General features: G+C 33.2%; 1 protein-coding gene across 2 annotated transcripts in view; it reads left to right on the forward strand.

Moving 5' to 3' along the window:
• LOC138704769 (Golgi reassembly-stacking protein 2-like) overlaps positions 1-11985 on the forward strand; it is a 41868-nt gene extending 29883 nt beyond the window's left edge. For both annotated transcript variants that reach the window (XM_069832992.1, XM_069832991.1), the window contains exon 8: positions 1730-11985. The gene's annotated coding sequence lies outside the window, so the exon portion shown is untranslated. The remainder of the gene's footprint in view (positions 1-1729) is intronic.
• Positions 11986-13147: the final 1162 nt, after the last annotated feature.

Consider the following 13147-nt stretch of genomic DNA (forward strand, 5'->3'; position numbering starts at 1 on the left):
TCGAGACTACTATATATATATATATATATATATATATATATATACGAGCTCGCAGACTATTTCCTTATCCAACAACTGCTCAGAAGATGACCACAACACAGCGGTCGAAACGTCAGCCACCAACACCAAGACAACGCGGTAGAAGCCCTGATGCTTATTCACACATCCTGGATAGTGTTTTCGTCATGTTAGCAGCATGCATGCATTACCATGTTGCAGCAGCACTTGATGTAGTCTTCCCAGTCGTTTTTCTTCAATTGAGGTCGCAAATGTCTTGAGTAGTTGACACTAAATGTCAGCAATTACAGTTACATTCCTGGGAAGCAAGTCGTAGTACACGATGCCCCAGATCACATATAACAGATTGATCAGCCTTATGGGCTTTGGAGGCAACAACATTTTATCAATTTCACTATGCTGCCATCTAATTATTGCAAAAAAAAGTCACGTTATAAGTTTTATTTGAATGCATGGAGCAACTGTACTTCTGACTAGCGGTCATTACCAATCGACAGTGGCGATCCTGGTGGTTGTTCTCTTCCACATGTTACCATTTTTAACATGGGGATGGCAATCTGTTACTATATGTGATTAGGGACGAATCCTTCTTCATCCCACCAGACACATAACATCATCTTCTGTGGATGGACACACTTTTGTACAGGGTGATGTGTGATGAAATGACAGAATCATGTGTTTTCTCTGATGGCTCACTCCCCATGCACGGTACAAATATTTCGAGCCGTCTCCGCTGCCTTTGCTTCTCTATTAAACTCAAACAGAAGAATATGTCGGAATTGTTCTTTTTTTCCACTTGACATTTCATCTTCTTTAGCCCACAAATAGCACAAACTTTCTTCAAATCCGCAAAATTCAAGGTGTAGTTACAAACACAACACTCCAAATGACAAATAATAAATACTCTCCTAACAACGCAGTGTTGTGATTACAAACAAAAATGCTACGAAGTTTTGCATCAATCTAATACATAGTATTAATGAAGATAAGCTTCAGTGAATGTTCCAAAACTAATTACTCTAACTAAAAATTTTAATTCCTGTTTTTTTTTTAAAGTAGGTTATTTTGCGATGCTGTATCAACATCTAAGATTATTTAGCATCCAAATGAGATAAGATGATAAGATGATAAGTTAAATTTTTCTCTTCCGCCATGTTAATAATGTCAAAAGAAGTGCTTATACAAATTAGGCCACTCGACCGTAATTACGAGGCCGTCCTGAAAGTGATTTTCCCTGGGTCCATTCCTGTTAGTACTGCAATAATTACAGTAGCTAATGTAAAGTATGCTCGTGTATCAACATCTATTCCTACAGTGAATATATGCTGTTACTGCAGCGTGTGTACAGAATGTAATGGAAGACATTTATTTTCAAATAGATTGAAATTCGGATAACATTATTTTAATTTCTTTAAATAATTCACTAGTTATGCGAAAGCTCACTTGCCAGGCTGTAGTGCCATGAAACAACAAGAATGTTATCCTTGAGAGCTTGTGATCTGCTTGCCAGAATGTAGTGCCAGTACCTTAGGTTTGACTCACTCTGTACTCTAAGGTATAATTACAGCATATTTCATTGAGTGGGTTGATGTTAATGAATAGATAGGAAGTTCGTGATTTTATTTATTTATATGCTAATGTTTAATAGGCTTGATATTGAGATAAATTAAGATTGACATATGTAAGAAGTGTGCAAAACTGATCTTTCCAGGATGTGTTGGTAAGCCAGCTTTCAAGAAAATGGAAAATTTACTAATGAAACATAGAGGAATTCTTCGTTTTGTGTAACGTCCTAAACAGTGTGATGAAGGCAAGTATTATGTAAACTTCTGGGTATTGGGGAGTGAGGAGGGTGGAAGTATTTTTTTTTTCCGGGACAGGGAGAAATTTTCTCTAAGCATTGTGAATCAGAAACAAGGTTGTTTTCAAGAGGAAGTGTGTAGTTACAAAATACATTATGTTATACTTGCTATAATCTTCTCAAAATTGGGAAACAAATAATATGCAATGTGTCAGTTTAAACGTATGCACTGATGTTCAAAATGTAATACTTTCTGATTGGATCAGATTCAGGGATAATATCACATTTGCATCAATTATTTTTATTGATGCTCTTCAGAAATTGTGAATTTCTTTAATCAGGTGGTCATAACATACTTATGAAACATGAAGCGTGTGAACCTCTCAAATGTAATATTGTATCATGAAAGTTGGAATTTTGTTTCACGCATATTCTTGTGGATTTTGTTTAATATGAATAATATTTGAACATAATTCAGTATAGCATTATCATTACCAGCCTTTATTCTGCCCTCTTTAAATGAGATCCTTTCTTTCAGTGATCAGAAAAAATAATTTAATTTCCTCCAACTAGGCATCTGGGAAAAGTTGAATTTGATTCATAACTTTTGAACTAAGGGGGAATGAGAATGATTACAGCGGATGTAGAAAATCATTAAATAAAGTAAATGTTGATAGCTCAACCACAAGACCAGGTTCCTCTTGATCTAATCAGAATTTCATGAGTTTTTGGATCAGAATTAAACTCTAATCATTCAGTTTATGCATCACAAAGTATTTATACAAATTTAATTCATAAAATATAAAAACATATAAAAAATTATAATCGAACAAGGAGGCTCAATGGTAAAACATTGCACTTTCATTCGGGAGATTCTGAGTTCAAATCCTGAAGTCAGTCCATTTGATTGGAGTTTTGTTAATTTCCTCGTTCATGAAAGAACTGAGAATCTAGTTGTAAAAAAGTAAATGTCAGATTGGTCTCCTACTTCCACTACAAACATTTTTTACAAGACAGTATTCCCCACTGATTGTACATGATTCATGCAGACATATCGATAGATAAAAGTGTTGACACCACTTAATAGGAAATTTTTTTTGAGTGGCAATAAGTTCTTCACATAAGCCAGATTTGAATATTTAATTAAGTTCAATCATCATGTTTCCTTGTTGGCAGCTTCTGCGATTGTTATATAAAGTAGCAATGAAATACATAACTCATTATAATTAAGAAGTGTATCTTTTAAGTTTTAATTGGATCACTTGTTTTGAAAAGTATACAAATCATAAGAGGATTACATATACAGAGTAAAAGTGACATAATTAGGTATATTCAAGGGATGTTAAGAGCACCTATAACTATGAGAAAAACCTGTATTATATTTAATTAGATAATTAAGTTTACATGTTCAACAGAGAGGCAATATCATGTAACCTCTCATGGCAGTGAATGAACTTCAATGTAAACAATCCATTACATAGGCTACCCGCTCGGCAAAACCTTTTGGGCTTACAATGACGCATCTGTCTTTGAATTTGAATGTAAACAAAATATTACGTAGGCTACCTGTCACCCATAATCTGTTTTTGAACTTCAATGTAAACAAAACATTATGAACTTGTTCATTTCTATTAGCTTATTAAAAGTTATTCATAATTTAATGTTATTTAAAAACAGTGTTTAATGCTAGAGTCATTAGACATCAAACCACAATAAGAACATTGGTACTCACCTGGAGCGTTACACGAACATTTCAGAGTAATTTCAAAATGACCCCCATCCGCTTCTACACATGTTTGACACCTCCTCAACTAATTTTGACACATCCTTGCAAGGAACTCTGGGTCGTTTCTGATATCCCTAGCTGTCTGGAAAATACGCAACTGTTCTTTAAGTGTTCTAAGGCTGTGTCTCAAAGCTCAAGTCCATACTACACATTAGTGACTAGCAACTAGGTGACTTGTAAACTACACACTAGGGAGCTTTGGAAATGTATGCTTGAAACATGACCTTCTTCATAGATTTTTCTAAAAAACATGACATCACGGTGCAGCACTAAATTAAGAAGGCAGTGTCCTAATGCAGTTTCATTACGAGTTATATCACCGTTATATGGACAAGATAAGGGTTTAATATATTACAGTAATATTTAAAACATTGTACAGAAGGTACTAACAATGTCAGTGTTCAAAGTTAACGTGTTATTTTACATTATATTTACATTATTTCACTTCCAAAGCATTTTCAGATTCCATAACCCCATTTGCTGATGAGGTATCCATGTTTGTTTAGTGAACAAGTCATCAATCAAGCAAGCATTTTCGTTTACTAGCTATTACGGACTTGATGCTATGCACTGTGTAGCTTTGGATCATGACTTCTGACGTCACATCCATCTATTTAGTCAACAGTCTAGTTCATTTCAGCTGAAAATGTAGCTTTGAGACACGGCCTAAGTATAGTCCCAACCTCTCGAGCAGTATCGCGACTGCTGCATCCAGGGTTTTTGTCCACCAAATTTAAGATATCCTCCTTTTTGTCGATTATTTTGTTAGGGTATTGCTGCCCACAGTTATGATAGCATGGAACAACACTGCCAGTATCATAGACCTACTGACAGACTGCGATAAATGTCTCTGGATTTGGAATTTTCCTCTCAGGATATCACTCTTCATAAAGCACTTGAGCTACACGGGAACTACATTGTGTTTCACTGGGAATTAATAATCATATCAAGATATTTGCTTTCTGAAAATCATTACATTATTTGATACACACAAGCACTAAACAACAACTCACCGGCTCTCCAAAGTAGAAACTGATACAACAAGGAAACGAACTCAGGTTTGTCTACTGAGTGTATGACCCCCCCCCCCAGTAACCACCTCCTCAGGTTACAATGTTGCAGTGTCCTCGAATTTTAAAATGTTTAAATTATCCTTACATTTACATTAAATTTACTCGAAAACCGTCCACTCTATTGAAATATATCAAAGAGAAAATAATTCTTTATTAGAGTCTATATCAACATAGACACAAATCATATTCCTACTCGCAATAGTTATCGAAACGGTGGATGTTGAAGATTTTAGAAAAATGAGTTTTTTCTGTGAAAACTATAAACTTTACACCAATATGATAAAAGACTTTTTTTGTTATATGCAACAGGAACTATTCATCCTGATAATTTTCCTGGTTATTTTACTGTATCAACACTGGTCTAAACTTATTCGTTTTCTCCCTCTCTCCTCCCCTTTTTCATTCATACAATCCAACATTAACCCAATTCCCTACTGTTTTTGGCATCATGGTCAAAAGTGTACTAAAAAATCAAATAACTGGCTGTCTCTGCTAAATAAAATTCTTAATTCTGTTCCATGTACATGTTAGGTTTCTTCAACATTGACAGAATGAATTGTCTTTTAAACACCAAAGCAAAATCTGCTCGCATTTCTTCATTCAATTTTCTTGCATTGCGCTGACAGATTATATTGATATAGTTCACAAGTACAAAACTTAATAATATAACAAAAGATCTATAAATAAATGTAGTTCTACATACTAAATATACAATTTCCTAGACTCATTATTTTATTGCAAATCTCAATAATTTATTGGTTCAAACTTGCACTTACGTCTGGTTTTAGTGCATGTTTAAACCAATCGTGATAACCATTAAGACATTAAACCTTATTTTATCTGCTCCTTTTCACAATTTAATTGTAATTATTTAGGTCTTACTTTAATAATAACTTATTATTCCAATTAGGTGATCAGATGTCGACATATTGTAAGTCATGAACCTGAATTAGCTGACTCAATACATTCTATATGTAGGTTGTCTTTATTTCTTACAATATTTCCTTGTCAGCAGAAACGTTTGCGTAACTTCAATGAAGACTACCGCATACCTGCTTAAAAACAAACTTGACAAGTTGCTTACATAATCAACCTCAATTTAGTTTCATTATTGTGTCGCATGTACTCATTATCAATTCATTACTATTATAATGCCTACTAAATTTATTATAAATGCATTATTATTGAAATTAAGACATATTAGTAAAGCAATTTATAAAGTCAAAATTATCTTCTGAACCTTTACTAAATAATATAGCTATCTGAATACATTAATAACTGCCTTAATTCTCTATTTTCAATTTTTATTATTTTAAAATCTTGACGTAATTCTATCTTACATTCAAAACCTGTCTGCTTATCTAATTTAATTAATAATAAGTGTTTCTAATTTTAGGAAAATTTAGTCTTTACTGATGCCTATCTCTTAGTAGGTAGTTTCGTTCAGTATCTATAGTTTTGATTGAATCTACTTTATTTCTGATAGAGTTTCTATTTGTCAATTTACCTCTTAATAACTGTTCGTCACCTTCTCCTACTCCATCGGTCGGTAACGCACAGTTCCTCCATATTGTAGCACTTCCTCTCGCGCACCCCGGACTACCAACGGCATGTGGCATTCTTATAAATTGATCTTCACTTTCGCTGACTTTGCCGGTTGATCCACAATCGCTTCTCCTTGTTGAGTTTTCACTTGTGCACCTCAGCCTACCCTCACTGGTCGTTCTCTCAGTCTGTGCCTCAGTTCCCCAAACAGCATCTACACTGGTTCCAGCATCTTCTTCCATACTAGGTTTTCCTTCTTCACTCTTCTTTCTTCTAAAGGGGTCTGTGAAAACAGTGTTCTCTAGTTTACTTAGGTATCTCTAATATCATTCACTCCCGTAAGCTCACCAATTCTTCTATTTGTTATTTCTGATTTCTTCTGCCCACTTGATGAGTTACTATTCTTATTAGTCCTCTCTACGCTTCTAGACTTCCTGTTTCGTGATGCACTTCTTCTGTTTACGTGTGGTGTAGATGATGCTCTATTTCCACAAGTCTCTATTTCCTTATTTCTGTTCTTGTTACCGCAACTGAATAAATCCTCAATGTTTTGATTATTTAAGGACTCTACGTTAACTATGTTTCCGTTTATCTTCATTTTATCTTTTACTAAAGTTGCCCTAAATCCTTTCCCTCGAGCTTCTTTTAATATTGGAATTAACTTCTTTCGTTTCTCTCTAATTTCTTTTGCAAAGTCATTTTGTATGAATATATTTGTGCCTTTGAGTTGATGCGTATTGGCAATGATGTGTTCTTTGATTAAAGTAACTGTTCAATTTCACAATAATTGGTCTTTTATTTCCCTTACCTACTCTATACGCGTTATTTATCGCACTTATGTCCAAGTTTAGACTGAAATACTTAGTTAATAATTCTAACACCATGTAACCAGTATCAATTCCTTTTTCATGATTGCACTCTTCAACACCATAAATTACAATGTTATTAATTCTACTATCATCTTCCCATTTTTTAACTATAGATTTTAACACCACCTGCTCTTGGATAACCTCCTTTAACTTCTTTTCCACTTCAGTGTACCTGTTTACTAATGTATCTATATCACTTGCTACTTTGTTTAGTAGAACACTTGTCTTTAGTCTGTCTTCTCTCGTTTCTTTCATATAGTCTATCCATTCTCTTTGAAACACTTCATCACTGAAGACTCTTCCTTCTGTATCTCCAGGACCAGGGTTTAACTCCACATTTACAATAATCAGTAGAACTGATAAAACAGCCGCGGCCACAAATGTGTTGATTCTATCCGACACTATAGCATATTCACCTTTTGAACATCTGCAACACTGCCCTGCATTGAAGCACCCGATTCGCGCCCTGTAAGAATTTAGGTCGTCGCCCATACCTTCTTCACACGCTAACCTACTTGCATATGACAGATTATATATCACAAGGTGGTGTGAATGTGCGAACTCTTTTTGTATGTCTCTGTCTCTTTCTCAACACTGGCCAATTGAAATGTGAGGAGAGAATGTCTGAGAGTGGAGTGCACAGAGAGATGTGCCCTGTGTTATCAAGTTATTAGAAAATAAACCACTATGAAAGAGACTCACAGTCAATCGCCAATAATGTAAGTACGGTTAATTATAACTAATTTGATATACAGAACATAGCCATTATTATTATTATTATTATTATCATCATCATCATCATCATCTTTATCATTACTAGACATGTAGCAGCTTCAATACATTTAAAAATAACCACTTCACTGCACGACTTAACAATGCCAACAAATCTCATATATTGTACATCAAAATATGACACACAAATCTTCAGTAAGATGTAATTGTAGTTACCAAGTCAAACTTAGTTGATCTATTGATATATTAATCAAAAGTTTACAGTTTTATTTCTCGTAATCATTATATAAAGCCTCTTAGTGTTAGGGTTGATTTATTAATGAGGCAATAAAAACAAAACGGGATGACGAGCAGGACACATTCTGCAGTGCATAGATTCGAATCCCTCTTGGGATTATTACCTGTTTGGAGTTCTTTCTTGGTTTTTCCCAACTGTAAGACGAATGTTAGGTAATATGTAGACAAATCCTTGGACTCATCTAGTCAAGTACTATTTCACTATTACCAGTTCTGTCAGTGATAGATAACTGCAGTTGACACAGCGTCATTAAATAGACTATTAAAAAAGACCGTGACATTGATAAACGTGTACTTGTACGAAGCTAAATTTAGAGACAGGTTTTTAGTTCATATATGTTCAGACTATAGAATTTCGCCTGCAAAGAGAAATTACTTGCTGTTCTTTATTTGACTGAAGCAAATGCAACTACGCTCCTGCAACAAATAGCATTTACTAGGAAAATATTTTGTCTAAATATACAAATGCAAAGAAAAGAAGTTTACACAGTATGAAGTAATTTATTCTGATGAAATTGTCGAACCATCATGAACATACATAGATATGTTACTACTTTTCATATATACATTCACATTTTTCTGTGGGAGCAGATTGAAAACATGCACCGACCAATGCATGGGTGATAGTCTTCTTTGTGCATTAACCAAAATCAGCAGAAAGGACATGAAATTAATATAAATAGTAACTGAAAACATTATTTGAAATTATACTTGAAAATTTAGTCTAAATAGAAGGCATAACTAATTGAAGGAATCCATATAAATTTAATTGTATATAATATAAAACACGTTTATTACACAGTTAAAATTTCACAACATTTATTAAATTAGCCACCTGCATGGCACAGACAGTAGACACGTTTGCCTGCTGATCTGAAGTGTGCTCAGGTATGGGTTAAATTCTCTCTTGGGCTGATTTACGTGTTTGAGTTTTTCTGTGGTTTTCCCAAACTGTAATGCAAATATCAGGTAATCCCATGGTGATCCCTCAGCTTTATCTTGCTATAACCAATTCCATTGACATTAAATAACGTAGCAGTTGATACAGTATCGTTAAATAACTAAAAAAATTATGGAATTATATTTTGGCAAAACTGCTATTCAAAATAAATTATTAAATTCTTATTATTGCATTAATATATCGTGACTATTTTTTTATATAAATATAGGCCTACAAAGTAAAGAGCTACATTATGTGACTGCTGTAAACAATTACTCTAAGTATCATGACATAGTATACAGGGTGTAACTAAATATCTAAGATACACTTCATGGATGAATTACTTAAAAAAATTAGTACATACATACATACATATGTATAATTTCCCTTTAGTTTCCATGTTATAGCAGATTTTGTGTTCTTTTAATTCTGTTGACAAACTGAGTTAAAATCAGTTTCAACTATTTATGATATCTTTAGATACCTTAAACAAATCTCAGTGACTGTTTTGTAAGCAGTCTTTCTCAACATTCTGTAATCATTTCAGCTACTCTATATGTTTGGGATTGCTTTGGGAATTCTATATTATAAGTAATATAATTCAGTGAAATTATTGAATTCTTTTTGGTTAATTTAACAAATTTATTTTAATATCTGCAAATTCAGAAGCTGAAATAAAATGTAATGTGAATAAATAAAATGCTGATGGAATGTTATACCCTGCATTTCAATAAATATAAATTTTCAGGTATTATTTAAAAGAGATATACTTTGACTGCCATACTGTAGCACATAGAACTTGAAATTACTGATGTGCTTGTTCACAGCTGGGAATTTGAGATCTTGGTTCTAGATTTGTGTAGACAAATATGACTCAAAAATAGTGTTCAGTAGAACATTAAAGACTTTATTCTTCAGAATCAAAAACTTTTCTTTGTTCATGTTTATGGATAGTCTCAATAGATACAAATGTTATAATTAGCAGTAGAATAATCTGTTATAATATTATATTGTTTTTGGGAAATGTTTATTAAGTATTAACATGCTTTATATATATTTTAACAATTTGTTGAATCTAATTTGATTGTTTTAAGACTATTCTCCCTAATCTAATTGTTAGAAAGAAAGTCCCATTCAGTATCATTTAGGAATAAATTTAAGAGGTCCTATTTTGTATATTAAACCAAATTGTCAATTGTTTGATGTGATTGTAATTCCGTACAAGTCATGAAAATGCAGTATTTTCTGTTACTATATTATTATTTAAAATTAACTTCAATTCCTAGTCTTACAAACATGGTGCCATATATTTATCATATCTAAATTACGATTGCATTTCAAATGTTATATTAATAAAATCAAGGCCTTTTTCATCTGAATAATTTCAAGGCAAAAATTGTTCCGGGGCCAGGTATCGAACCCAGGACCTCTGACTAAACGCACCAATGCTCTCTTGATTGAACTACCCAGGAACTCTAACCCGACACTGACTCAATTTTTCCCTTAATCTCCACATACCTCAAAGTGAGCTGACAAACCATCAAGCATCCAACAGTAAGTGCACACAAATTCTGTGTGACTTAAATTGTGGTTTTCTGTTAACGAACAGTGACGTGTATTATGAAAATCTAGTTTCACAGGACTTGTATTGTGTTATGTATTTATGAAATACTAAATCGAAACATGCATTCGTAAGTTTTTCTGTTTAATTTCAAATGCAGTACAAGAAGCCAAATAATGTTTTATTCATACACAAACAGATACATAATGGTGCATTTGAAAGTTTTACAGTAGAAATACAAGTATACTGTCTACCAGTACCGTGGAAGCATAACAATATTTTTCCTTACAATTTCGGACACACCACTTTTAGGTCATGAAGATACAGCTGTTTACATTTTCGGGTAGCATAGTCAGTTAATGCTGACCTTCTGTGCCCAAGATTGCAGGTTCGATCCCGGCCCAGGTCGATGACATTTAAATGTGCTTAAATGCGACAGGTTCATGTCAGTGGATTTACTGGCATGTAAAAGAACTCCTGCGGAACAAAATTCCGGCACACCGGTGACTCTGATATAACCTCGGCAGTTGCGAGCATTGTTAAATAAACTATAATTTAAATTTTTTAATTTTGCATTTTCGGACATACTACTTTTAAGTCATTAAGATATATGTTTATAGAATCTTGTAATAACATGACTGTAGAATACATTATGTGTTAATAGAGATGAAAAAAAGAGAACTGGTAGTAATGCTCCTCAGAACGAAAAACAGATCTGTTCAGTAAGTACAGATAATATTCACATTATTTTTCATGTTCATTTGTAATAATAGTCAGTTACTGTTTTATGGCATTTAGGTACGATTTTTACCATTTTGTTTAATGATTTGCAGCAGTTATGTTATTGGTATGGTGTTTTGACAAGAAATAGCTTTCTGAAGGTTAGGAAATACAAATTATTTTATTAAACAGCTTTGGATTCTGTTGATGAATGGGAAGTGAAATCTTGCAGTTTTTCAGTACTGCATGTGATTTATTTGCTATCAAATTATAATATAGCACATGTGAAAAACACAAGTTTTTCTTATTATGGAACATATTAAGTTCCTATGTTATTTTCATGCTAAATGTAAAACAGAATAAGTGACCATGTGATAACTTTGTAAAAATGTATAATATAATATTGCTTCATAATTCAAACATTGAAGATATGCATTGAGTAATACAGCAGAATTTTACAAACTGCTTCTGCCACAAATGTAAAAGGACCAATTATTATATTCTGTTGTTCAAAATTTTAGTTTATTTTCTGAAAATTTAAACGTTAATTATGTGAAATGAGTTTTGCATAGTGTGATTTTCAGTAAGTGAATTCACATGCACTTTATATTGTATGTAAAAATAAAATTAATTATAAACTTTACATTACGAATTAAAATAAAATAAATCTTCATCATATGATGATTTCTTGGTGGACTTTGATTATATAATTGTTAAGGATCTTTGTATCCTCAGATTTTTGTTCACACTACAAATAGGCCTACCGTATGATGAAGATTGGTCATAACCTCTATCACACTAAAATCCTGATATTCCTTTGAACATTGTTAATAAACCTTATTAATGCAAACTCCATTTAAACAAGAAATGTAGCTAATACATATGCCTACCTGTCCAAAATCCTTTTTTTTGTACAGAATTAGTTGAGAAATAATTAATATATCAGATATTAACTTCATGAACGTAAACTTGGGAATGGTTTCATTATTGAATATATTACCACGTTGCTTCAGATTAAACCTCTTTCCACATACTGGGACAGATATGGCACTTACCGGTTTTACATTCATATAACTTATAATATAAAGCGTATAATATTTCAAACTGCATGCTGGGACAGATATGGCACACTATCAACAACTAGATTTGACTATATGACATCAGTTGAGAAAGATAGAACTATTTAAGTTATTTGAATATATAACCAGTGTGTGCAAAACTGTCCTATGCAGTAAGGGATTAATTTAAAGAAACTGTTACACTGAAGAATACTTTTCATTATTCTTCTATTTCCTGCTCCAAATTTAAAGTGGACAGTCAGAATGCTACTGTTTTAGGTAGTATTGCCTCCATAAAGCACGAGGATTAATTGGAGTCATACCTATGCTCTAGGCTTGGTTTGGCTTTCCAAAGACTGGGTCTGAGATGGATTCTTGCACTTAGGCTTACATTGACTCATTGTGTGCCCTATATATGCTATATTTACCCAAGTCTGACAAATAGCTTTGGTGGCATTCGTGAATCCGATGCTGACAAGTGGGCCATTCTGCCTGAGCCCTAACAGAGCTAGATACCATCTCCAGATAATGTAATATAGGATTGTTTTATTCTTATTACGTGCGTATTTCAGAACAATCTTAAAGTGTTATGCCTCTCATTAGCAGTTTGTGAGTGTGGAAGAATGACATCATGTGCTACTCAAGAACAGAAGTGCTATATTTTTTATATTGCCACATTATATCCCCAAGACTTTACTGTCGCAGACGATAGATGAAATGAGGGGAGAATGGAGAGTGTTGGTGGAA

The sequence above is a fragment of the Periplaneta americana genome, chromosome 8 (assembly GCF_040183065.1).
Source record: "Periplaneta americana isolate PAMFEO1 chromosome 8, P.americana_PAMFEO1_priV1, whole genome shotgun sequence".
NCBI lineage: Eukaryota > Metazoa > Arthropoda > Insecta > Blattodea > Blattidae > Periplaneta > Periplaneta americana.